This window comes from Ambystoma mexicanum, chromosome 6p (assembly GCF_040938575.1).
Source record: "Ambystoma mexicanum isolate Mex_15411 chromosome 6p, UKY_AmexF1_1, whole genome shotgun sequence".
NCBI classification, from domain to species: domain Eukaryota; kingdom Metazoa; phylum Chordata; class Amphibia; order Caudata; family Ambystomatidae; genus Ambystoma; species Ambystoma mexicanum.
Genome location: NC_090935.1, coordinates 149,850,390 through 149,877,600, shown reverse-complemented (window position 1 = coordinate 149,877,600; position 27,211 = coordinate 149,850,390). Strand labels below are relative to the sequence as shown.

Below are 27,211 nucleotides of genomic sequence, written 5' to 3'. Positions count from 1 at the left end.
CTTTCATTTCTCCCCTGATTGGGGGAGCTAAGTTGTGTCAGAGTGATGTCAGCCTGCAGAAAGTCCACTCCTCCTGTCAACTTGCACACAAATCTAGATTTGAACCAAATACATATTTGCAGAGGTACATATTGTTTTAAAATCATATGCACCCCTCACATATCACAGGAGGTATACCCTGTCCAAATCTGCTCTTCCTGGGGGCTTGCATTCAGAAATGGCAATATTTGCACTTTTTAACTGATTTTGCAATTTCGGACATTAACCCAAATTTACACACATGTGCGCAAGGAGTATGGACATTAGTTGATGAAGTGTCAGATTTTTCACATGCACACATTTTGAGTAATATCCTCTTTTCCGCTAAAACCCCCCTGAACATACCACCGGGTCCTAACACGTCTTAAAATGTGGGCAGAAAAATCACAAGAATTATGGTGTCATTTAAATAATTTTCACAAGTCCGTACTATGAGTTATTCATCTTTTTAGAGTTATGTTCTGGCCCCAAAGGGGTGTGGTTTCCCCCCAGCACAAGGTTGAATTTCTGGTTTTTCCAGTTCTGCCAAGCCGGCTTGCTCTCACGGGCAGTGCTCCTCCCCTGTCCTTCCAGGAGGAAGCTCCATTTACGACATCTGCAATAAACCATCTGCCTGGGTCAGGACAGGGCTTTGTTCAGAGCTCCTGTATTCTGTGGGGGCTCCCCTTAATTCAATTATCAGAGAGATGGCATATCCTTAGTGTGGCCAGCAAAAGGCAGATAGGCCTGGGAACACAGCTGTGACTCAAGTTTCATCTCCTGTCGGGGGTAGCTGGTGGGCAGAATTCAGTTCCTTAAGCCAGGTTTCAGATAAAATGTCACTTTTTGTTCCCCAGTTTAAGTCAAGACATTTTTTTACATATGCAGCTAGGATGCTGATTCTAAGTTTAAAACTATGACATTTAAACAATTGCAACCTATGTGACACTCAGAAATAGGTCACTCATTTCTTTTAAACATTTAGATTTTTAGTGTCTTTCAGTCCAAATTTACTTAAACTGCTGAAATCCACAGCTCAGCCAGTTTTGTTATAAACCTTCAAGTCACTTCCGAATATAACTTTACATTGGATCCACCTCTCAGTAAGTCTTTCTTTGGCTTGCTTTGGGTTCATTTATTCAGTTTTACACAAAATCTGGTGGTTTTAAAACGCCGGCTTTCTGATAGTGGCGAGTACTGGTACTGCACCCCTTTTTGGGATTTAAGAAAATGAATTCCCAACAGTTATGGGTTTGCTTTTGGCAATCAGCATTGCCATTCCCAATGGTTTCAGACTACTGTGTGGGTAGTCCAATGGTGGTTTTAGGCAGTGTCCATCTGTGCCCATAACATCGGCAAAAATGAGTGGCAGCCTATTCTTCATGCATTTCCCTGTGCATTTTCTGGGAAGCTCTGGCCATCATGATGTTTTCCATGTCAGTACTGCACAGTTTTGAGGTAGGGCTTGGATGCGTGGATAAAAACATCCCACAGTTGCTTGGCCTAATTGCGCAGAACGAGCATAATAACTCCTGTAATCAGGCCTACTGCAACCTGAAGCAGACAGTCATTCTCCATCTTGATTCTAGTGGCCTTACCCTTCCCGACAACGCATATCCTTTCCCTTATTTCCCCGAGCTAAAGACCAAAACCATGATCTGGGACAGGTCACAAAACATCGCCAAGTTGAGCTCCAAACGAAGATACGTTGAGAATAGCACACAGGGTTTATGCCCAAACGCTACTTGTTTGAATCTGTTAAAACCACGCTCTTGGGATCTCAGATGTTTTATTTATATGTTATCAATATACTGCCAACCATTGAGCACACTGGTGCACGGTGTGGAATTTGGTATGAGGGCAGGTGTTGCAGACTATGTAATGGTGCTATTGAAACCAGCCTGCAAATCCTCACTACGTGCCCAGTATTATGGGTGAAACATAGCAAGGGCTATGGCAATATAGCCTGCTCTGTGACTGGTTGGGCGTCCGATCAATCCGGGAGTGCAATGTATTCTGCCGAAAGTCTCGTAATTACCGCAGCTGCATTTTACCTAAGGAAGGAATCTCTTATTTTATTTAGTTAAGGTTCTATGTAATTAAATGTTATGAATAAATTGTTTTACCCTGAAGCTGTCATTTATGAAATTACTTGTTTTTGTACTAATAGTTTGTGAATCTGTAAGCTTTGAATGCATTTGTTTTTTACTAATTGACTGCGCTTTGCATCTATGCAGTATATTTGCATCTACTGTAGTGCTGTAGGTTTTGCTTCAAAGCCACTGTGCATTTAATAAAAAAATAATAGTAAGTAGCTCCCACAGCGCCAGTGCCGTTTTACTTTATTTTTCTACAGGTTCTTACTCCTTTCCATTTCTCTCCTGCTGCTAAAATCTGGATCATTTTACTTTGTTCATTGTGTTTCTGTTCTTAATGTGTTTTGCATTTAACCATTTGAATTTAGTATCTGTAATGTTCCCAGGGCATTGGAATCAAGTGCTTTTAAATGTGGTTTCCACTGCTCCAGAGGGTGGTTATTTAAGACTACGGGGGCAGGCGGACGCACCGTTTGACATTCTGGTCTTGGCAGCCTCACCTTTTCCAACCCAAGACCATGAGGAGATCCAAACTGAATGCCTGAATGAAGGGAATTCTGCATGGTGCCCCCAACACCACTCACGAGATGAGATGCACATGGACGTCAGAGTCCTCCCTTTATTGCCACCAGGTCGGGGCAAGTTACTTTCTCTGACAAGCATATACCTTTGAACTTCAGGAGAGACCGTTGTAAGGCAACAATAGCACGTGAGGACTCCTTTCATTTTGGGGTTGTACTTGTAGCAAAGGGGCCAGCGCATTGCTTAACACCGGCTACCATCGAGATCAAGAGCTGCATAAGCCTAGTGGACTGTGTGGATGGAAGCCTCTTAGACAAAATTCTAATACTCCACTGAGGGAGTGCCCTGTATCCAGGAGAATTAATCAGATTTTCGACAAGACCCTGTAGTCGCCGCACACATGGTAAGGGCTAAGTATTGAATTAGAAGGTGGTTGCATTCCCCTCCCCCCCGTGCCCCTACCACCACGAATATTCCTTCACATAGCAAACAAGTAAAATACATCCAGGACTGCTTCCTGAATCTACTTGGCTCGGTGATCCTATAGCATAGCAAGGTCACTCATTCTAAGCTTGTACACAGCAAGTGACCGTCCAAAAGTCTTCCTCTTTATAGGAGAGTGCCCCCAAGCTGAGAAGGTATACAGAACTACGCGATGCGATGCAGACGTTGTAATCACGTCCACAAGAAGATGCTGACCATTCAGCCGCAACTTCCTTTCATCCAAGGATCATGTCACTTGGTGCTTGTGCAGTCTTCGTTAGCAGGCAGTGTCTGTAATCAATGTAAAGTGGTAGCATTGGTCCCAGGTGCAGATGGGTAATACATGGCATCAACAGTCAGGGGTGGCTGGAACACCTACCTGCTGCACTGCAAAGTGAAATTGGTTAACAGTAGGATCCGGAGAGGGCATACTGGGTGGGTCCTTCTGAACTCTGAAATTCTACCAGGTTCTGAGGAAACTAGCTTTGTAATGCTACTCCGAGCCTGTGCTTTAAATGGAAAAAAGACATGCAGGTACTCGCCAAGCTACGAAGCGGGACATTCCGGTGCAGCGCTTTCAGTGCCCGATGTTTCAGCACGGCACCTTGGGCACAGGTCCCTTTTAGGCACACCCTGTTTGCAGGTACTGCCCAGTGAGATTAAATTATGTGCCAAGCAGCACACACTTTGATAAAGCAGTGTATCTGGGATGCTTTTACACAAACTGCCAGTTTGTGCATTGTGTTAAAGTTTGAATATTCATATGAAATGAGAACTTTTTTTTGCATATCTAACTAGCAGATATCATAGCTGTAAACGAAGCTTTAGAAGGGGAGTTTTATTATTGCTCGCTTTCATTGCCGAATAAGAAATTCGGTAGGTAACTGGAGCTGTGAGCGAGTTTTCAGACAAAAACTTTCCACCACAACTCCAATTACTTATTAGAATAGGCGCTGCTAATAACAAACATCTTTTAGAAAAGTAATTCCCCAGGCTTTCCAAATCCATCCCAGCTCCATCAAACGATACCAATGGTAACAGGTGATGCCCACTAAGCGAAACAGCTGAGAGCACACTAGCAGCAGGTCTGTCCCTCCTTTTGTTCTGCACCGTGGGCACTGAAGGAGACATTATGGGCACTGCGGGTGGTGGGGAGGGAGAGGTTGCTGCTTACCCCAGCAAAAGGCTGCAGAAGCTTAGCCCTTTAAGTTGTGATAAAGTGAAATGAAAAGCTTTCATGTTCACCTCGCAACATAGTACAGGACCGGTACTCTCTTTCAGGTGTTGATGAGAAGTGCAAGTACTCAAAAATAGGAACTATAGGTACTGAGGGCCGGGCAGGACCGGCCCATTTAAAACACTGCAAAAGACTGCGGTTGAGATGAATGCACGGCATGCTGCCCGTTCAGGTTGGCTAAAAGGCCATGCTTTTTGGGCAGTAAGGTGGACAGAATTCACAGGTCCCCAAACGGCCTCAGCACATGGAACTCCAGCAAATTCATGTCCCAATTTCTCTTGCACAAAAGAAAACCATGCAGAATACTGTACATTCTGTTCCACTGAAAGGAGCACAATCCACAAGGATGAGTCAGAATGCGGCCTGCTGGGAGAACATTCCACCCACCCATTCATTAGTATTCTGGGACCAGAGTTTTCATTAACAAATTAATGCATTCAGTAAATCAGTCACCATTCGCTTCTAATGAACTACCGTATCACTTTACAAATGTTTACCCAAACACCATCAAAGTTATGGTGGGTGTAAAAAAATATATATATACGAAAAAAAGGCACCATACTTCCCGAAATGTGAGACAAGATTAGGCCACTTCAGCTGACAAGGCAATCATGCAACAGCCCCACCCAGTAGCCACCCCTGCAAGTTAATATCCAATTCTTAACAGCTGATGCTTTGTGGATATGCAAATTGCCTAAAACGCAACAATTTTTGCTTCATATGATAAACATGTGTTTTACACATGTTTGTGATAGGAAAGCAATGGAATGTATTCCAAGTAGCAAGACAGCAGCATTTTCTATGTGGCACTAGTGATTGGTGGATGGCACAGGCCAGCGCACCCAGGCCGGTATCCTCGGGTGAATGCCAGCGGATTCCACATCCTCCCATCCTTTTTGTACCAGAGCCGCTGCTGCAAAAAAAAAAAACGTACTCCAGAGCAGTAGCACTGGTGAGTTTTGGGGTCCCTGCCCATCCTTTGTGCACTGGAGCCACACAAACGGTTCTGCGTTCCCCTTTCCCTTCTCTCCCCTAGCCATCCCTGGATCCCACCCTCTGCCAGCCCACGAGGCCATTGATTGGTGGAGGACACGGCCAGCAGTCTTCCTTTTAAGCACACCCCACAGGACAGCCTAAGGGCTCTGGCAAAAGGCACCTTTTACGCCTGTTTGCCTTGGTCGACCCTGCACTTGCCAAGCCTCGACCCCCTGTCTGCTGCGACAATCGGGAAGTAAACCACGTCTTTTTAGTACAGTTCTAGGGCTGCATTTTGATTCTCTCTGCAGTTTGCCACTACTCTGCAACTTTTTCCACAGGGATAGTGTTGTATGTAGGCTTACATTTTGTTTCCGCTCCCTCAGACTGCTCCACACAGCACACTCCCGTCACCCAAGTGACCCCCACCAGCAGATCCCCAAGCAGACCCCCCTCCTCCACAGCAACTATCACAGCTCCAGATCCCCCCACCCTTACACCCATTCCACCCTGTCACCCCCTACCTGGGGGCAGTCACCCCGACCCCCAATCTCCCAAGAATCCCGTGACAAATCAACTTCCGGGGCATCAGTGGTCCTGGGATGAATATCAATTTCTAAACAATCAATCAGCCCCACACCTCTAGTACACCAGTAGGGATCCTAACAGATTGGAAACAAATTATAAACCTCCTTTTCCAATTTTGGTAACGTGGACAGAACGGCAGGCTTATCTCTGCAAGGTTGTGGAACGTTGATTAGTTGCTACACAGTGAAAATAAAATTAACCAATGATAAAAGGGACTGTCCAGTCAAAGTTGTTTAAAAATATGTACTTTGTTATCACAACAGACAATTCTAGCGCACTACGAAATACAACTCACCCTGTAAAGGAATGCAGAGGACAGACAGCTTCAAGATGGAAAAGGGATGCACTCTGGATACTGATAGGAGGGTAGTCGGAAAGGTAATCGCGATAGTTCAAGGATACTTGGTTTCAGCCACTGGGGGGACGGGACCACAATGTACCTTGCGCTTGTAGAAGTTCTTGGTGTTCGACATTGTAGAGTCAGTTTCAGGGCGCTTTGCAGCTTCTGCGACAAAGTTCAGAGTTCAAGATGTAGGCAGTTCGGTGAGTGAGGCTTGACTGACTGCTGCAGGCTGGCCTACCCAGCGGCTCAGGGTCAGGAATCACTGTCTCAGTGCTGGTCATCGGGTCTGAGCACTGGCCGAGGAGTCCCGGACGGCGTGAGCGATTGCGGCATAACAGTCAGCGGTGCAGTCGGTGGCAGCTCAATGTTCTTGAAAAGGTCCTTTTAGTCGGACGTCAGTGGATTCTTGTCGATGCACTCATCTTAGCTTCTTCACTGAACTTGTGTCGTCCTTTAAGGTGGACGGCCCAAAGCTGAGGAGAGTGTTGCAGGCAATTGCCTTGTCCATGGTTTGGTTCAGAGACTCTCTGGCACCTCCCACCTAGGAAGCTTGCTGCAGAGCCTAGCAGGGCACGCAGTGTGCTATCTGAGTACTGGAGCTGCTGGAGGGTGCTCTCGATTCAATATCTCCGGCAGACTGTACCTTCAGCCAGTGTCCAATGCAGAGTTCTTCTCGTTACTCCTTGCCAAGTTGTCAGACGATCTGCCCAAAAGAACGGCTTGACCCTCTTTTAAAGCCAAATGGGCCACAGTGATTGGTATAGGCCAAGCCTACCTTAATGAACCAATCCTGTGTACCCACCAACAATCTCCGGTATGCCTGAGGACATAACCAGAGTGCTTTGCAACAGAAAAGGCAAGAAGGGTGAAAACGTGTAATGCCAAGTGCCACCCATCTTCCCGTCTATTGTGGATCAATGGGTCTCTCTAGTTAATGAAGCCCTCTGTGGTTCCTGATTAAAGCGGCAGGTCTCCCTTAAAGCTGCGGTGAGAATAGACATTCTATCTTCATCAAACCACATACTAGTGCCTTCTGAATGAGGTCCCCCGTGGGGTTTGCATACTCTAAACACATAGTCCCAGACATGACAGCTCACGGTCATAGATACTTTATGGTGAGAGCTGGCTTCAAGTTGACAGTGCATATGAAAAGGGTTTTGAGGTTTCCCGTCTCCTTTGTTTAGCCTCAGCAGGCAGGCCCCATGTGGGCCTGTTTGAATCAAACTCTGATTAGTAAGCGGCCACCAGCAGCAGAGCTTGAACAAAGGGAAAGGGTGAATCCAAGGATCCATTGTTAGTTAATTAGGCTGGCCATGGCAGGAGGAAAGATTGGCCCTCCCCCTTCTGAGGTGACAGGTGTCACTCATCCTGGCTGTCAGATCCCAACAAACTGACAGGGGGAAAGTCGCCTATAGGCTGTGTCCACCCAGAGTGCACAGGTCTATGATTTTGTCGTGCAGAGAGCATAGAAAAATGTGTGCAGATTAGTCCCACACATTTTCCGGAGGTTGATCTACCATCATTCAATTTCATATAAAATTTCAAAAAACACAGGTGAGTGCACACCCACCGTGCGGATGGTCCAATTCCTCACAAATCCTCCTCCCCCTCGCATCAAACACTCAACCTAGCAACAAACTAACATGCATCCTGATCAACGCCAGATCCGTTGCAAAAAACGGTCACAACATTTGACCAAATTTCCTCTGAAAGACCAGACATCCTCTTCATCACAAAAACCTGGTTCTCCCAAGACCTCCGGCCCATTGTACACAAGGCCTTCCCTCCAGGTCACACTCGTATTGTGCATATCAGAACCAGCAGGGAAGGCGGCATTGCTATCCTATAAATGGGCTGTATTACCTCCAGCTTTTTTCTGGAGATTAAATTCCCATTTAATGACCTTGTTTTCAGCGTAATTACCACCGGCTGTATTAGCGCACAGTATTTGCACCAAAAATTCCACATTAGGTCCAATGGACCCAATGGGGAATGGGGATTTACCATTAACGCCCAACCCGTGATACTGCTGGACCGGTTGGCGCCAACGCTGTTACAGTTGGGCGGCATTACAGCCAGGATACCGCCCAACTCGTGATGAGGCCCAATATCTGGTTGGACGTACCACATAACCCCAAGACACGACCCATTCTAGACAACCTGGAATCCCTTCATCTGACACAACTAGTATCAGCAACCACACTCTGCAGACCACGCCCTATATGCAATCTTCAGCTCTCCTGATCAAAACGTTCCTGCCTTTGCCACTAGTCTGTATGGACCATGCAGTCATCTTCACTCTTAACCCCGCTCCCTCCCTGCCTCCCTCATTGACATCCCCAGGACTTCCTACCTCCACCCCTGTATGGAAGAAGGTCAAAGTAACTCCACATCTGGCAGACTCCCTGCTTGCTTCCCTTCTCCCCCCTTCCACTCCAGTCGGGTCAGCTCTCCATCAGCCTTTTTGACCAATGGCTCTCGGAAGCTGTTAGCCCTCTCACCCCCATCAGACCCATCTTCAAAAAACAAGTCCTCTCCCCCAGAGGGTCCATCTCAGCTCTCAAATCTCTCAAAATCCAGAACCACATTCCTAAACGCAAATGGCTGGCAGACTCATCGAAGCAGTTTAGAACAGCTCAAAGCCTACAGGGGAGAAATCTGCAAGGGCCACAAATATTTTTACTGGAAAAGGATCACCAAGGCTTCAAAACACTAGAGGGTACTTCACAAGATTATCTCTGAATGAATTCAAAGCCGCTTCTTGCACCTCCTCCACTCACCCACACCCAAGCACTGACTCTTCTCTGACCACTTCCACAACCTAGCCCAGGAAAGAAACCTCACCACTGGCACACAAATAGCATCCCTCCTGGCTCCCCGGCTCCCCGGCTCCTACATCCACATCCAGGATCTAAGACCTGCCTTCCACTTTGTAGTCGTTCTCCTCCTTCTCTCCCATCTCCCATCTCCCATCCAGAATTCCTAAAGCTACTAGCCGACAGCTAACTCTCCGAATCCTTTAGAGACCCCTGCCCTCGTTTTCCAAAAGAATTCCGATCCTCAACATGTGCCAGCAAATTGCAAGATTGATTAACTCATCTCTCACTTCTGGCACCTTCCAAGCAGTTTAAGACCTCGTACATCAATCCCCTTGTCAAATAAATCCACCCTTGACCCCTTCTGCCGGCGAACTACAGATCTATCTTAAGTGCTTCATAGCTAAACTAAATCGACCTAAACCCAGTCTTTTCACAGAAACCAATCTCCTCCTCCTCGATCCCGCCCAATACAGCTTCAGACCCAGACGAGCAACCCTACATGTAAGGGGTGCATCGGGCACTTTTACTCCCTAAAAATAGGCAAAAATAGGGTGTCAAAATACTCCCATATAAAAATAGGAAACAGACAGTTAGAACTTTGTGCCCCTGCTCTCACCTACACAGCTCAATGGATAGGTTTGGAACAGTAATGCATGTAGTAACACAGAAAAACATTTTATTACTGACTGATCGGAAGAAGTAAACCTATCTTTTCAGGTGCATGAATAACTAGGTGCAGAGAAATAATTCTTACATCTTTATCCGTTTATAAAATAATCCTACTGAGAATTTGTACTCCCTAAAAAATCATTTTGCTCCCAAATGTAAAAATAAAATAGGGAGGAAAATATTTGCACTTCCAAATCTCATTTGGAGCACTGCCTTCAAGGAACTAAATTGTGCCTAGTCTCCATCTGGGATGATCTCAAAGGAACCTAAGATTCAGAGGTTTGTGCCGCTCTAATCCTGCTCGACCTCTCGGCATCCTTCAACACCATTGACCACCTCACCCTCACAAGCAAACACCACACTCTTGGCATCAGGATGCAGCCTTGAAGTGGATGTTCTTCTTCTCCTCCATCAGGATATGGAACAAGTTACTTACCTGTAACTGTTGTTCTCCAGCATGGGTCTGGCATGGATTCACACGCTCATGAATATAAGAATACATAGCAGTACACACATGCACAACCACGGGAGGTGGCAACAGGCTCAACATTAAGCAATACAACAACTCAACATTAAGCGTCTCTTACCTCCTCACCAGGCTCACCTTAAGCGAACAGGTTGCGCAGTACTGCTTGGCCGATCCTGGACTCCTCCCTGGAATCCCGATCGACGCAGTAGAATCTCGTGAAGGTGTGCGTCGACCTCCACGTAGCAGCCTTGAGGATGTCCAGCAGGGGCACACCAGATAGGAACGCCGTAGTAGCAGCGATCGCTCTGGTCGAATGTGCTCTCGGACGGCCTGGCAGCGGTCGGTTAGCCAACCGGTGGCAGTGCATGATGCAGCCGGAGAGCTATCTGGAAATAGAAGACTTCGAGAGAGCCTTCCCTTGATTCACAGGTCCAAAGTTCACAAACAGCTGTGATGTCCTCCGAAAACTCTTCTTGCGGTCCACGTAGAACTTCAGCACTCTAGCCACATCCAGCGAGTGCAAAGTCCTCTCGGCCGGCGACGAAGAAGACCGGAAGAAAACAGGTAACACCAGGGGCTCGTTAAGATGGAAGTCCGACGGCACCTTGGGCATAAAGGAGGGGTGCGTCCTAAGCACCACCCTCGAGGCATGGAAAGTCAAGTACGGTGCTTTGCAGGATAGGGCCTGGATCTCTCCCACTTGTCGTGCGGAGGTAATAGCCACCAGGAATGCAGTCTTCCACGACACAAACTTCATTGGTGCGGAGTGCATCGGCTAGAATGGGGGCCCCATGAGCCTAGTCAGCACCACGTTAAGTTCCCACGCAGGGGCCGGGGCCGGGGCCTTCACCGGCGGGAACGACCGGAACAGTCCTTTCATAAACTGTTTCACCAGTCGATGGGACCACAGGGACATCCGTCCTGTGGTTCTGGTATATCTGTAGATCGCCGCCAGATGAATCTTAATGGAGGCATGGGCTAGCCCAGCCTTTGCCAGCGATAGCAGGTACGGCAGCACCTGAGGGGCCGTAATCCGTAGGGGGTTGATCTTCTGTGCTCGGCACCAGATAGAGAACCTCTTCCACTTGTGACCGTAGCATTTGAGAGTCGAGGGCGCCCTGGCCTTTGCAAGAACCTCTCTGCAGTCGGCCGGTATATCGTACCCTCCAAACTCTACAGCTGCAGGAGCCAAGCCTGCAGGTTCAGCGACGCCGGGCCGTGGTGGAAGATGGCGCCTTCTTCTCTGGAGAGGAGATCTGCGTCCGCCGACAGCTTGATGGATGGGGACGTTGACAAGTCCAGAAGGTCCGGGAACCAGATCTGCCTCGGCCACGCCGGTGCGACAAGGATCATCCTGCACCGGGACCTCTTGAGCTGGTTGATGAGTCGAAGCAGCAACGGCAACAGAGGGAACGCATACAGGTATAGGCCGTCCCAGGGGAACGAGAACGCATCGCCCATGCTTCTCGGCTGGGGAAACCTGCTGGCGAACCTCTGGCACTTCGAGTTCGTCGCTGTTGCGAACAGGCCGATTTGGGGTTTGCCCCATCGTCGGAAGAGTTGATCCACCTGATCCTGGCGCAGCTCCCACTCGTGACATGCGCGCAGCTCCCTGCTGAGCGAGTCGGCGATGGTGTTTCTTTCTCCTGCCAGGTGGAAGGGACCATCCCCTGGGCGACCGCCCAGTGCCACAGATCCTGTGCCTCCTTGGATAGGGCTGGGGATCTGGTACCTCCCTGCTTCCGTATGTAAAACATTGTCGTGGTGTTGTCCGTGAAGATCCGCACCACCTTGCCCTTGAGAGACGGGAGGAACGATTTGAGAGCCCAGAACACGGCTCGGAGTTCCAGGATGTTGATGTGCAGGAGCTTCTCCTCCGGGAGCCAGAGGTCTCTTGCGTGGAGATCTCCGGTGTGGGCGCCCCAACCTTCCAGGTAAGCGTCCGTCGTCACCATCTCCTGGTACGCCGGCGTCTGAAAGTCCTTGCCCGCCGTGAGGTGCGCTCGAACGCCCCACCACTGAATCGCCCGCCGAAACACCTCGTTGAGGGGGACCCTGTCTTGGAAGGTGCCCGTCGCTTGCATCCAACGGGCGTCGAGAAATTCTTGAAGAGGGCGCATCCGTAGTCTGCAAAGGCGCACCAGGTAGATGCAAGAGGACATCATCCCCAGGAGGGACTTGATGGACCTCACCCTGGCCACGTCCGTGGCTAGCAGGCGCTGCACTTTGCCCAGAATGGTCTTCGTCCGTTCTTCCGACGGTGCCGCCAGGCGCTTCACTGTATCGAGCTTCGCTCCCAGAAACAGGGCCACCTGCGACGCCACCAGGTGGGACTTTGGGTAATTTATGGCGAATCCCAGGTCTGTGAGTAGCTGGACGGTCCTCGCAGTGTGTTCGACGGCGAGTTCCCTCGTACTTGAGAGGATGAGCCAGTCGTCCAGGTAGGGGTAGACGTGAATCCCCTGCAGGCGCAGCCGCGCCGCCACAGGTGCCAGGCACTTGGTAAAGACCCTGGGGGCCGACTTCAATCCGAACGGCAGTGCTCTGAATTGGTAGTGGCGTCCCTGGACGACGAACCTGAGGAACTTTCGGTGACTTCGGAGGATGGGAACGTGGAAGTAGAACAAGTTACTTTCTTACCTGGTAACGTTCTTTCGATGGGATGGTCCGACGACGTATTCCATATCTATGACATGTAATCACCACAGCTGTGCTGCTTCGGAAACTTTTTTCGGCGTCTGCGTCGATGACGTCGATGCGCCGTCGTCGAGGACCTCCTCCGACGTCCAACGTCATCCGATGTGATAAGTAGGACGCACGACGCCCGTAGCCTCAGTTGTAGTTTTTTCCCCCAGAACGTGTGACATAAGGCAACTGCCAGTCAGACACAAAGCCTTGCGGAACGTAAGCTGCAATCGCAAAAGAAATTCTGCAGCGGGGAAGGCAGGGCGGGAGCGATATGGACTACGTCGTCAGACCATCCCATCGAAAGAACGTTACCAGGTAAGAAAGTAACTTGTTCTTCGAGGGGATTGGATCCTCCGACGTATTCCATATCTATGACAGACTCCCAAAGCAGTACCAGAGCAAGGAGGAGGAAAGAATTTAGAATCAAAATCTAGAATAGCCAATCAAATAGCAGAGCAAAGGACCGCCTTGCCAAAGGCCAGATCCTGCCCTTGGATGGAATCGAGGGAATAATGACGTACAAATGTATGTACTGAAGCCCAGGTGGCTGCATCACAGATGTTGCGAATAGGAACACCCCTCTGCAGGGCAGTAGATGCAGCCACACCCCTGGTAGAATGGGCCCGCAAGCCAGCCAGTGGGTCATTACCCGCCAAGCGGTAACACTCTGAGATGGCTAAAATAATCCAGCGGGACAAAGTCTGTTTCGTCACAGCTTGCCCTAAACGCTTTCCAGCGTAACCAATAAAGAGTTGTCCACTCTGACCCGGGACATGCGTGAAACATAAAATCTTAAAGCTCTCCTAGGATCAAGCCTATGGAGCCTCTCCTCTTCCTTACCAGGATGCGGAGGAGGATAGAATGCCGGAAGAACAACCTTCTGGGCCAAATGAAATTCCGTCACGACCTTCGGAAGAAAAGAAGGACGAACTCGAAGGACAACCCTGTCCTTGTGAAATACAGTGAAGGGTGGCTTAACTGAAAGTGCCTGTAACTCACTCACTCTGCGAGCGGAAGTAACCGCAACTAAAAACACAGTTTTCAGAGTTAACAGCCTTAAAGGGCAAGAATGTAAAGGCTCAAACGGAGCACCCATAAGAAACCTAAGAACAAGGTTTAAATCCCAACCGGGCACCAGGAAAGGGGACGGAGGGAACACATTAGTGAGCCCTTTCAGAAACTGTGAAATTAAAGGGATTCTAAAGTAAGAACACTCTTCAGACGAGCGCTTAAAGATGGACAGCGCCGCCAGGTAACCTTTAATGGTACCCACTTGCAAGCCCCTGTGGGCCAAAGAAAGTAAAAAGGACAGAACCCTGGGGATGTCACATGCAAAAGGATCCACATTCTGAACTCTGCACCAGTCGCAGAACTTACGCCAACGGTACAGAGACTTAGTTGCCGGCCTTCGGGCCGAAAGCAACACCTCCATCACGTCTTCAGGGAGGTCCCAATCCTTATACCTCAACCTTTCAGAAGCGTGAAGGTTGAGGGATCTGACCTCTGGATGGAGAACCTGACCCCCCTCCCGTGAGAGCAGATCGTCTCGGTAGGGAAGACGACGTGGAGGGCAGATGGACAAGTCGAGAAGGTCCGGGTACCACGTCCTCCCAGCCCACGCCGGAGCAATGAGGATCATCCGGGAACCGAACTTCCGTAACCTCGGCAGCACTTGCGGGATGACGGGGACTGGAGGAAACGCGTACAGCAGCGGGAATGACCACTCCACCACGAACGCGTCTCCTAAGGCTCCTTTTGGAGGAAATTCCCGCGAGCAAAACCTTTCGCACTTCCGGTTGACACTGGAGGCGAAGAGATCCACTTGAGGGGTCCCCCAAAGGGCGAAGATCTCCAGGAGAATCTCCTGAGCCAACTCCCACTCGTGAGAGATCGTGCTCTGCCTGCTCAGAGCGTCCGCCGTCACGTTTTCGTCTCCGGCCAGATGAACTGCCGAGATCGAAACTTCCTGCTGGATGGCCCAGAACTCGAGCTGCATCGCCTCCCTGCACAGAGGAAGTGACCCTGCCCCCCCCCTTTTTGTTGAGGTAGTGCATGGCCACTGTGTTGTCCGTCAGGATCAGGACATTCTTCCCTCGCACAGTCGGCAGAAAAGCCTTCAGGGCTAGCCTGACGGCCCGCAGCTCCAACAGATTGATATGGAGTCTGGACTCCGACGGAAACCAACGACCGCTGACTGTCAGCCCGTTGGCATGAGCTCCCCATCCCGTGAGGGATGCATCCGTCACGATGGTTACCTCCGGCCAGGGAAGCCAAAATGGAGCCCCCTTCATCAAGTTGCCTTCGACGGCCCACCACAGAAGGTCCCGGGCGACCGAGGACGGCACCTGAACCGAGTCCGACATCCTGCCGGAGGACTGCGACCATTGCGTCTTGAGTGCCCACTGCAAAGATCTCATCCGCAGGCGAGCCTCTGGCACCAGAAGAATGCAGGATGCCATGAGGCCGAGCAACCTCAAGAACTCGAACGCTGGGAGCGTCTGGGCATGCTGAAACTTGTGCACCATCTACTGAATGTGAAGAGCCCTCACCTGGGGAGGAAAACACTGCCCCAGGGAAGTGTCGAGCACTGCTCCGATGTACTGGAGCCGCTGTGTTGGCGTCAAATGGGACTTCTTTAAATTGAGGGAGAAGCCCAGCCTGTGAAGGGAGTGGCAGGTGACGGATAGATGATCCAGGACTTGCTCGGGAGAGCTCCCCCTGATCAACCAATCGTCCAGGTAGGGGTAGACGTGAATCCCCCCTTGCCTGAGATGCGCTGCCACCACCACCATGAGCTTGGTGAAAACCCTCGGGGCGGAGGTCAATCCGAACGGCAGGACCGGAAACTGAAAGTGTGAGTCGCCAACCGTGAACCTCAGGTACTTCTTGTGCTTGGGATGGATCGGCACATGGAAGTAAGCATCCTTGAGGTCGAGTGACACCAACCAGTCCTGAAGCTGAAGGGCCTGGAGGGCTTGAGAGAGAGTAACCATCTTGAACTTGTCCTTCCTGAGGAGTTTGTTCAAACCGCGCAAGTCCATGATGGGTCTCAATCCCCTGTCTTTCTTGGAAATCAAAAAATAAGGGGAATACCATCCCTTGTTTCTCTCCGCTACAGGCACCAGTTCTATGGCGCCTTTCTCCAGCAGGGCTTGAATTTCCTGCGCAAGGAGCGGATCCAGACTCTGCAAAGAGAGGTTCCCCGGTGGATTGTCGCGAGGCCTGTGCCGAAAGGGAAGACAGTAGCCGTGGGTTATGATCTCCAGAACCCACACATCTGAAGTAATGGCTTGCCACTCTACAAGATGCTGCGCCAGCCTTCCCCCAACCGGCGAACCATGGGACATGGCCTCATGACTGAGTGGGAGCGGCTGCGGCGTTACCTGAGGGCAAAGAGACAACTGCCCGAGCGGCCTTGGCACCACGGGTACCCTGTCGTCCAGCTCTGGTACCCCTGCGTTGGCCTCTTTGACTGCCAGCTCCTCTCGCTTTACTGAAGGACGAGTAATAGCGAAAGGAACCACCCCTCCACTGCTGTCCCCTAGGACGAAAAGGCGGAGGTTGGCGAACTGCAGCGCCCAACGACTTCGTTGCAGCTTTTGAGGTCTGCAACCTCTCAAGGCTCTCGTCAGCCTTGATGCCAAAAAGGTGTTCACCGTCAAAGGACATGTTGAGGAGCCGGGACTGCACATCAGGAGCAGACCCCGACTTCCACAACCACGCAAACCTGCGTATCACGGTGCTCGCCGCCATGGACCTACTGACGCATTCAGCTAAGTCCAAACCCGACTGAACGGACTCACACATGGCATCCTTACCATCCTGGACCATAGCAAGGAAACCATCCCGTTCGTCCCCTTCGGGAACATGTTCAGCCGCTAACGCAACACAGTTCCACAGAGTGTGCGTGAAACGAGACAAGGCACAAATGGAGTTGGCCGCCTGAAGCGCCATACCACCAGAAGAAAACACTTTCTTCGCCCAGCCATCAAAACGTTTGTCGTCCCTATCAGGAGGGATGGTAGGGTACGACGCCTGCTTTGCTGGGGCCGTGGCCGCCTGCACCACCAAACTCTCCAGAGTGGGATGCCTGGTCAAGTAGCAGGGGTCGCTACTGGCTGGACGGTATTTTCGCGACAAGGATCTGCCCACTGCCGGGAGACTCTCCGGAGCAGTCCAAGCCGCCGCCACCCTTCTCTGTAAAGCCATATGGAACGGCAGTACCGGGTCAGTTGGGGGACCAACATCAAGGATGTCCGTCAGATCATCCTGCACAAACTCCCCTGGGGAGCAGACCAACCCAAGTACTCAGAAACCCTAGCCATAAGGCGCCGGTACGAGGAATCTGCATGAGAGCCAGGCTCAGGCCTACAAAACTCCACCTCCGGAGAGGTGTCCAGTCCACTGGCATCATGCAGTGACTGCCTCAAATCGTCAAACTGACTATGGCCCAATACAATTTCATCGGGAACCTGACTAGGAACCAGGCCATCAGAATCCTCATCCGCCTCTGAAATATAGTCCAGGTGGCGAAAAGAAGGCACCCGAGAGTGCTTGCTGTTAACCAGAGCTTTCCTAGGGGGTTCTCCCGTGCCACGTGGTACCTCCGACCCGAAAGGCAGCGATGGCGTCGAGCGAATCGGCGCCAGCGTCGAGAGAACCGGCATCGGCGCCGAGAGGATCGGCGTCGAGGAAATCGGCGTCGACGTCGGATGCAGCGCCTCCAGTATCGGCGGCGTCGACACAGCCCTCGAGGCCGGAGCCGTTAGCGTGTCCCTCGACGACCTGAGCGTCGACGGCTTCGACGACTTCCTCGGAGCCAGAGCCTCCAGAAAGCCTGTCGACGCCCTCGACGCCTCAGACGTCGATGTCTTCTTCGAAGACCTCACAGGTACACACGGTCTCGAACGCGTCGAGGACCGGGACCTGGAACGGGTATGTCGAGAACGAGTCCCCTTGTCCGAACGGGACTTCTCCCGTGACTCGTGCCGACCACTCTTGCGAGCGGTGTCTCTCGAACTCTCACGACCGACCCCACTCGGGGGCGCGGACGGCTTAGTACCCTGCGACTCAAGAATCGCCAGCATTTTCTTCCCGAAGGAAGCCCATTCCTCCGGCGTCGCACGGCTGGTGGGGTAAGCGACGTGCCGGGCAGAGTCCTCCGAAGAGGACCCGGAAGACGACCGGTGTCGGCGCTTCCGAGAATGCCTCGAAGAGGCTGAGGAGTGGCGAGACCGACTCCTAGAAGGAGACCCACGAGACTTCCGACGATGACGCGGAGAGTCACCCCTCGAATCATCCGTCGAAAGCCCCGCAGACTTCGACTTCCGGGGCTTGGACACCCGACCTACCGACAACTTCTTCTTACGTTTTCATTTAAGGCTTTGGACGTGAGCGACTGGCAGTCGATACAGTCATCCGTGTCATGGGCCTCCCCGAGGCACCAGAGGCAGCCGTCGTGCGAGTCCATCACCGACATCTTGGGCCCACACTCCCCGCACTTCTTGAAACCCGGACGCGGGGTCGAAGACGAAGTAGAAGACATCTCCACACGAAGGATTTTTCACAAAACGAACAGGTTCGAAGAACCGAGAAGAACAGAACTCCAAAGAGTCGAGGCGTTGAACCGAGAAACACGAAGCAACACGTTCGCGGAAAAAACGGAACTGAGGCTACGGGCGTCGTGCGTCCTACTTATCACATCGGATGACGTCGGACGAGGTCCTCGACGACGGCGCATCGACGTCATCGACGCAGGACACAGACGCCGAAAAAAGTTTCCGAAGCAGCACAGCTGTGATGATTACATGTCATAGATATGGAATACGTCGGAGGACCCAATCCCCTCGAATGCATCCTCCAGGTCCAGCGACGATAGGAGGTCGCCTTCCTCCAGCTGTCCCAGCACGTGCTGGAGGGTGACCATCCTGAACTTTTGTGACCTGATGTATTTGTTCAAACGACGAAGGTCCAGGATGGGGCACCAGCCGCCCATCTTCTTCCTGACAAGGAAGTACCTTGAGTACACCCCGGAGCCTCTTCGGGACGGGCTTGATGGAGCCTTTCCTGAGCATCGCCCGTACTTCCAACAGCAGTTGCGGGATGCGATTTTCCTTCCTGGCCACAGGTGGAATGTGAGGGCACTTCTTCAGGAATTCGATAGAGTGTCCTCTTGCCAGGGTATCCAGCACCCAACGATCGGTGGAGATGGACTTGCACACGCCGACGAACTTCGTCAGCCAGCCTCCCACCGGGGTGCTTCGGTGGGGGCCCCGAGGCCACGGCCGGTTCAGTCCTGCTTGGAGGTGGTGGCCTTGCCGCCCTGGCCACCTTGCTGACGGCGGCGAGGCGCTCCCTGCTTGCCGCGACCCCTGTAGGCCTCCTGAGACGAGGAGCGTGCCGCCTGGCGGTAGGACGACGAGCCACCGCTGGATCCCTTGGAGGCCCCTTGTCTGCCTCCGGAGCTCCGAAAGGGCCGTCGTTGCTGAAGGGGTCCTAGGGCGCGGGCCGTCTCAGTGTCCGTCTTTATGGCTTGGAGGGATTCGTCCACCGCCTTCCCGAACAAGTTGCTGCCGTCGAACGGCATGTCCAACACCCTGGTTTGGATGTCCTGACGGAAGTCGGTTGCCCGGAGCCAACCCCGTCGTCGTAGGCAAACTCTGTTGCCCAGCTGGCGGAACCCGGTATCGGCAATATCGGTTGCCACTGTTATGGCGTGGTCCGATGCCACCTCGCCTTCTTGACGTATTTCCAGGGCCTCGGACCTCTTGTCGTCCGGTAGGAAGTCCAATATGGGGGCCAGCTTAAACCAGAGCTCCTTGTCGTAACGGGCCACGATCACCAGGGCGTTGGCCGCTTTGATCGTCGTCGCCGCCGACGAAATGACCTGTCGCCCCATGGCGTCCAACTTCTTTCTCTCGCCGTCCGGAGGGGTATTCGACGTTGAGGCTCCTGACCCCGCCGCTTTCTTCTTTGCCGCCGCCGAGACGACTGAGTCTGGCGTTGGCTGGGACCTGAGGCACAGGGGAGCGGTCTCGGGGACCCTGTACTTCTTCTCGTACCGGTCCCGTTTGGCTGGTGCCGTGGAGGGGTTCTTGAGTACCGACAGGCCCTCCTCCCAGATGTCATCGATTAGAGGCACCGCGATGACAGTCTTCCTCTTGGCCTCCCGGCGCTGATAGAGGAAACCTTCCTTTTTCTGCTCCTCCGGGCAGAGCTGGAAGAATTCGGACGCCCCGTTCAGTTGTCGTCGCCCTCAGAACGCGTCGTCGAGCCCACCGCACCATCATCTTCCGACTCGTGGGAGGATGAGGAGAGAACTGCAGGCCTTACGGGGGCAAGCGGAGAAGAGGGTTGGGTCCTCCATCGTTTGTTCTGAGGACTTCCCGACGGGCCAGGTTGCAGGTCCTCCGGCCTGGGCCGTGGTAATCTCCCTGGGCCTTGGTAATCTCGTCCTTATCTCAGAGCATAAGGACTGGATCGCAGACAAAATGGCCGCCGAGCTATCCTGAGGCCTAGGTTCCGGCTGCGCCGGAAGGGAAGGCTGCTCTGCCTCACCATCGTCGTCTTCCTCGGTTATCTCCCGAGGATCTTCCTTGCGGGACCGAACCTTCTCGAATTGTACTTCGAGATTCCTCGTGACTTCGGTCAGTTCCCCCTCCGAGGCTGACTCCGAGATCGAGGAGGCTACCGTGCCCCCCCCCCTTGTTCCATCATGGCGGCCATGACGATGGGCTGAAAAGAGGATTCCCTCCTTGGTGGCATGGTAACTCTAGTCCCGGAGGCAGTCTCCGCTGGCGGGGTCTCTGCCGGCTTGGCCAGAGTCGCCGCGATCGCCTCAATAGAGGCCTTTGCCTGCTGGGTAGGGGCCTTCATCACCTTATGTGCGTCCTGGGCCTTCTCCTTAGGGGGAGGGGCGACGCCTCGCTCCCCCTCTCCCGAGATCGGACGGGGCTTCTCCCGAAGCTTACCCGGGGTCTCGGACTTCCTCTTCCCCGAACCGGAGCGCTGGCTCGTGGTTGAGGGTGCCGGGGAAGGCGCGCCCTGCATGGCGACCGAAGAGCCCGACCTTTCGGTGCTCCCGGAGCCAGCGGACTCGCAGCGCTTGGCCTGGTGTTGGGCCCCTGTCGCTGGGGCGCCCGCACAGCACTTAGAAGCCCGCTGGGACCCTTTCTTCTTCTTCTCACCCGTTGAGCCCTTCTCCAACCAGCTGGCGAGACGAGATCGACGGTCCCTCATGGTCCGCTCCGACAAGTTCTTGCAGAACTGGCAGTCCTTCTCTACATGAGTCTTGTCCCCATGAAGACAGTAGAGGCATTGCAAATGTTCGTCCTCCTTAAACACATTCTGCAGCTCGCATCCAGGGCATCTGCGAAACAGCTTGGGTCCGGGTGACAAACTCGCGTCCTTGGCCATCTCGAAGTAGGCCGCGAATCTTCTGGAATCCTCCAAGAGGTTGATTCGACGAAATCTCCACCCTTGAGGGGCATAGGAAAATCCAGCAACGGGTACCCGTTAACGGGAGTAGAAACGGTGGAGCTTGAGGTTCGATAAACCGAAAAAATGTGAAAATTCACCTGAAAAAGCGCAAAACACGCACTAAAAGCTTGAGAGCTAAGCACGAGGACTCCAAATACTTGAACGTGTGGTAAAAATCTGAAGATGGCTGCCAGAGGCGGGGCTTAGGGAGATGGCAGTCATTGGCTGTGGTCAGGATGACGCAGAGATCAGTGATTGGTTACTACTACGAAAGACAGATCAGAAACTAAACTGATACTGATTTTTTCTTTACCGAGGATTCCCAGCCTGACGACGGGGAATATTCATGAGCATGTGAATCCATGCCAGACCCCATGCTGAAGAAAGATATATATCTATCTATCTCGAGAAGCCTGGATTGCACGTCCGGTGCAAACCCTGACTTTCTCAACCACGCAAACCTGTGTAGCATGTTTCTAGTTGCCATGGATCTGCTAATGCTATCTGCAGTATCCAGTCCTGACTGAAGGCACTCACACATTGCCTCTTTTCCATCTTTGATGATAGCCAGGAATCCGTCTCTATCCTCCCCTTCAGGAATGTGTTCAGCCGCCATAGCTATGCAATCCACAGGGTAAACAAACCTTGACAAGGGCACATGTGGCATTTGCAGACTTCAAGGCCATGCTTCCTGCAGTAAAGTTTTCTTTTGTGCCCAAGCGTGTCCTGGTCTGGTGGAATATTTGGGTATGCCGACTGTTTGGTGTATGTCGCCGCTTGGACCACTAAACGTTCTGGTGTAGGATGTTTAGTCAGGTATTCCGGGTCACTGCTGAACAGCCTATATTTCCTAGAGAAGTTTTTGTGAACTGCAGAAATAGTTTCTGGAGTTTCTCAATTTGTTGTAACCCTTTTTTAGAGAGCAACATGAAACAGCAAGATGGGATTTCTCTGTGGGCCTTGGTCCAATATGTCAGTTAAATCATCCTGCTCAAAAAGGCAGGTCTACTCCATCCTAAAAATGCCACTACTTTGCTTATTAATTGCCTATATGAGGCATCAGCATGACAGATGCGTCTGGCTTTCCAAACTCTAGCTCAGGAGCACTGGCTGTGAAGATTTTCATACAAATCTTTAATTCTGGACTCCTCTGATATTAAAGCATCTGGTACATTTGGAGTGCCATATTGCAGGCCAAAAGGCTGATTAACGTCAGAGGGTTCATGGTCTTCATAGATTGATGTTAAAGACTTGAAGAAATCCTTCTTTGGTAAAGGCTTAAAAATCTAAGTTGTTGGGAGCTTCAACATCTTTGAACATGTCATCGATAATGGTTTCGAAGCCAATGACATTGTAGTTTTCGGCTATAGCATTGATTACTTAGACAGAGGCGTCGAAGGCTCTGATGCCGAAGACTATATAATAGACCTTATTATTGTCAAAGTTGTCTTCTTTTTCTTTAACAAGGCCCTCTAAGGGCTGGGTTCTCGACTCGAAGTTTGACGATTTCTCGTCAGTTCGAGGCCTTATTGGCTCTCAATGAGAATCTGGCTTACGTCACGGACACAAGGGTTCACAGGATTTATCCTTCGACTTCCCTTTGTTGTCTTTATGCATAGCGACAGGGGCATGGTCGTTCTTCTTCTCTTTTGATGGGGTTGAGGCTGCCTTCTCAAATATTTTAATCATAGCCCTCAGAAACGCCTCCCACTTGGCCGGGGAGTCGGATTTGGTTGGGCATGTAATCCATTTGGGGGAGGAATCACTTAAGGTCGAAGGAGATCTGTGACATCTTTTCTTTTCCTTCTTTGGCGAAGACTAAGAATGACGTGACGGACTCCTCCATCAAGACCTTTTCTTGGATTTTCAGTTTTTCGAAATATTAGCAGGGGACTTCGAAGGGATCCTAACCACCACCAATTTACCTTAATGCTCTTTTAAAGCTTTTTCATTCATTGCCCGACAGGAATTACAATCCGTAGTATGATGTTCCATGCCGATGCACTACAGACATACGCAGTTGGGTCGGTGATCGACACTTTTGTCCCACAATATTGGTAGTTTTTTAAACCTGTTTTAGGCAAAGATGGAGCCAACAATGAAGACATAATTAATTTAATTTTGATTAACCAAAGTTTGTGACGAACCGATGTGTTCTGTATTATTCCCGAAGTTAAAGCTGCGTCAGAAAAACAGAACTGAAACCAACCGGCACTGCACGTGTTACATATACTGGTGATGACATCAGCCATCGGACGGAGGCCCTCGAGGGACATTGAGTGGACAAGACCAGTGCACAGCGCAGCGCCCTCCGACAGGGAATTCTTTTTTTTGCTGAAGCAGGAAATTAAATATCAAAGACGAGGAATACGTGGGAGGACACAATCCATTAGAAAGTAAGGTTACCAGATAATTGCCCTTCTCCCTTCCATATTTTCTATAGAGATCTGAGGAAACTTCCAAATGGCCACAGGGAAAGCCAGCAGAGCAAGCTGCAAACACAAGGTCAAATCTATCCAGCCCCCTTTTGCCAGGCACTGTAAAAACACAGCACAAATGCTCATCTCAGCCATGAAGCTCCTCCACGCCAACGCCCATCCCGAGAGGCTACTACAAGACTTTGCACAGTGAAGCTGCTGCTAATCTTTGCAAAAAGACCAGCGCTGAAGCAGGTGGTGGCTAGAGATAGAAGAAAGCTTTTCAGGGGCCCGTTTATGGGGTCATCACTATGGTGTTCCCTTTTAAAAGTGTGGGTCATGACGTAGCCATGGCGCCAGAGCGGCGGTAGACTCCATGAGTGGCAAACTGGTGTCCATGTCCGATTACTGTGGGCTTGCCGTGTGATCATGGCCTACATATTTCCCATGGGCTGTGTACCCACGGACTATCGGCTTGTGTGACCCCAGCTCCTACATCAGACTGGGTCAGCTCGGTCTCAGCAGGGTGCCCCCTGCCTTGGTGGCCGTGTGACTGCAGCATGAGCTGTGCTTGGATGCTCCCAAGCCAGACAATTACCCGCCCACGCAGCACTCCATTTACCACATCTGTGAATTCCCCCCCCCCCCATTATCCAAAGCACATCAATGCAGCATCTTGATCAAAAAGAGTTAATATGCTGGTCTGTAACAGCACGTGTAACAGGATCATTTTGGTTCACTTGCTGAAATGCCACATAGCACCCTAATTACGAAGATGTGTGCAGCACGCCTTAAGGAACAGGACCATTCTGCAGAATGACAATAGCTCCGGAGACACTGCACAGCCACAAATAATCCGGATTATAAAAACTAGTGATATTTACTTATTTGAAATTACAATTTATGCTAGCCGTTGGTTTCACTCATGCGGGGAACTGCATCACCTCCAAGCAACACAACTTTGCACACATTTTTCAAACATGGGACAGGGAACATAAGGAATGTAAGGGAATAAGGGTACTAGGGGATTTTAAGGGCTTCCCTTGAGTAGTTTAGAGGAAATATGGGTTTGATTCATTTGGGGGAGTGCCTAGACTGCAAAGTTTTGGTGTAGGCATACCTGGAGGGTGGAAGCCTGCAAAGAATCGGCCTGTTGAAGTCTACCATTCAGAGGGCGGGAGGGGAGGTGTAACCCGAAGCTTAAACATTACACTCTTAACCCACACATTTTACCACCTTGAAAAACATCCCAAGCGATAGCTGCAGTGGAAATGATAAACTATGAGCTTTCTGAAGTCCTCTTTGGATATCCATGGTGGCAATGCTTTAGGAAAGATACACTGGTACAATGGAGGAGGGGAATCGCTGCTAGAAGTCCTTTCTGGTGCGAAAAAAAGGGTATGGTTTAATGAACACAAAAACTTGTGATGAGCATTAGCCAACAGAGATTGCACAAAATGCGGGCGAATACTAGCGGTTAGTGCGTGCATACAGAGTCATCCAGATGGCTAGAAATCCCCTAAACGAAAAAGAAATAAGCAATAACGATGCATTCAGAGGGCACTGCCAGGTGGTAACTGCCGTTGGGCCAAGTTAACGGACCCAAATGAAGCAGGTAATGGCCCAAGGAGCACGGGCAATATTGCAATTAAGGATTTCACTCAATAAGGGTAGAATGTTCTGTTTGAAAAAAGGAAATATAAAAAGGAGACACATTAGAATGTTGGGACAGACTATTTATGCCAGCACTGTCAAAACATTGCCCAATGGACCTGCAGCATTCTGATGTTCTAATGATGCGTTATTACCCGGGGTGGGAAGGGCCCGAGCAAAGCGAGTCCATGAATATGGGCAGTGGCGACATTACCGGCAGGGTTCGCCTGCTGCCCCGGGTATTAATGACACTAGTACCAATAAACCACCAGATGCGGGTACTAAGGCTTTCTACAAAACAAAAGAATACATTTAAATTGTATCTTTCGTAGATGTATATCGGATCCGATCTTCTAAAGTCCCTTTTACATGTTGATTATAGTGAGGTAATCAATACAAAAAATGGACGTAAGCAGAGTGGACTTGCAGATTTAAAAGAATTTCTTAGCACGCGCGTCTGGTTTTGTGGGTGTATTTGGGGCTGCAACGGTTGACCAAAGATTGTGGAGGAGTCATGCTTGCGACTGCTGCGTGGATGAGAGATGCACTGCACAGCCGACAGCTCTGAATGCAGGCTTGTACTAGTAAATACAGCTTGCATACTGAACAGTTACATTTGCTGTGCCCCATTTACAGGTCATTGGATGAAATGGGTGCTCCTGCGTTAGGCAGGCAGGCTACAGTAGTGTGCCGAGGATATGGCCACAGACCATGCCCTGTCACTACTGCAGGTAGGGGCACTGTGCTAGGAGCATGGGAAAAAGCTAGGGCATGCTGAATGTCATGCATGCCCACAGGGCATACTGCAGACACAATGGCCCCAGGGCATGGCCTTGTATCTTGCCTGTGATCATTACTGGTAGTGGTGCTGCACTCAGGGATTGAAGACCACACATGATGCATGGAGCCTGCAGGCATAGCCACAGGCCATACCTTACAACTCACAGCAGCCAGGGTCACTGCCGCACAGTGGTAGACCTCAAATAAGAGGAGCAATATGGGTGCTGCCCATGTATTTTTCATGGAGCCTCTGCAACCCGAAAAGTCACCTTGGCAGGGAAAAAACAAAAACAATAAAAAAAAAAACTTTTGTTCATCTGCAATCCTAAAAATGTTTCCATTCTTTACAAAGACTAGTCTTCCTAACGCCCTGCACAGTGCTGTGCATACACCAAGGCTGTTGACATCAAACCCCTAGCCCTGACTAATTCCCAGCCCGTTGAAAAGCATAAGTGAGACATGCTGCGATGTCACAACCTTCTTTTTCCTCAATAGACACGCGAAAAATCAGCCTATTGAGGACAATAAACGGCTCTATACTCTTCCCTGTCCCTACCACCTGCTACAGGCCAGGAGCAAGGGTCAGAATGCCGAGCCTATAGTCGAAACGCTTCGTGAGCAGAGAGAATACGGGTGAAGATAGTCTCATGACCCCGGATCTACTCCTGCTGAGCGAGTTCTAGAAGAAGGGGGGCGGGTAGGAGGGTCACTGCCACAACTCAAGCAAGGTACATTTAAAATAAACAATATATATTCGTGTGAATGTGCGAGAGTTTGTTTGTTTGAAGGTATGTTTGTGTGTTAGGGAGAGATTACATATATTTAAAAAAAGAAAAGCTTGCAAAGCAGTGGAGGATTTACCATTCACCCTCACAAGCAAAAAAGACTGAGGCACTCGTTCAGTAAAATGCTACAATGCATTTCATTCTTATTAAAACCAACCCAGCAATCCTAGAGCTGTAAATTAGCATATCCA

General features: G+C 50.8%; 1 protein-coding gene across 2 annotated transcripts in view; it reads right to left on the bottom strand.

Moving 5' to 3' along the window:
* The window catches only part of FAM219A (family with sequence similarity 219 member A), an 822,575-nt gene that overhangs the window by 704,015 nt on the left and 91,349 nt on the right, over nt 1-27,211 (bottom strand). The gene's annotated exons all lie outside the window — the stretch shown is intronic.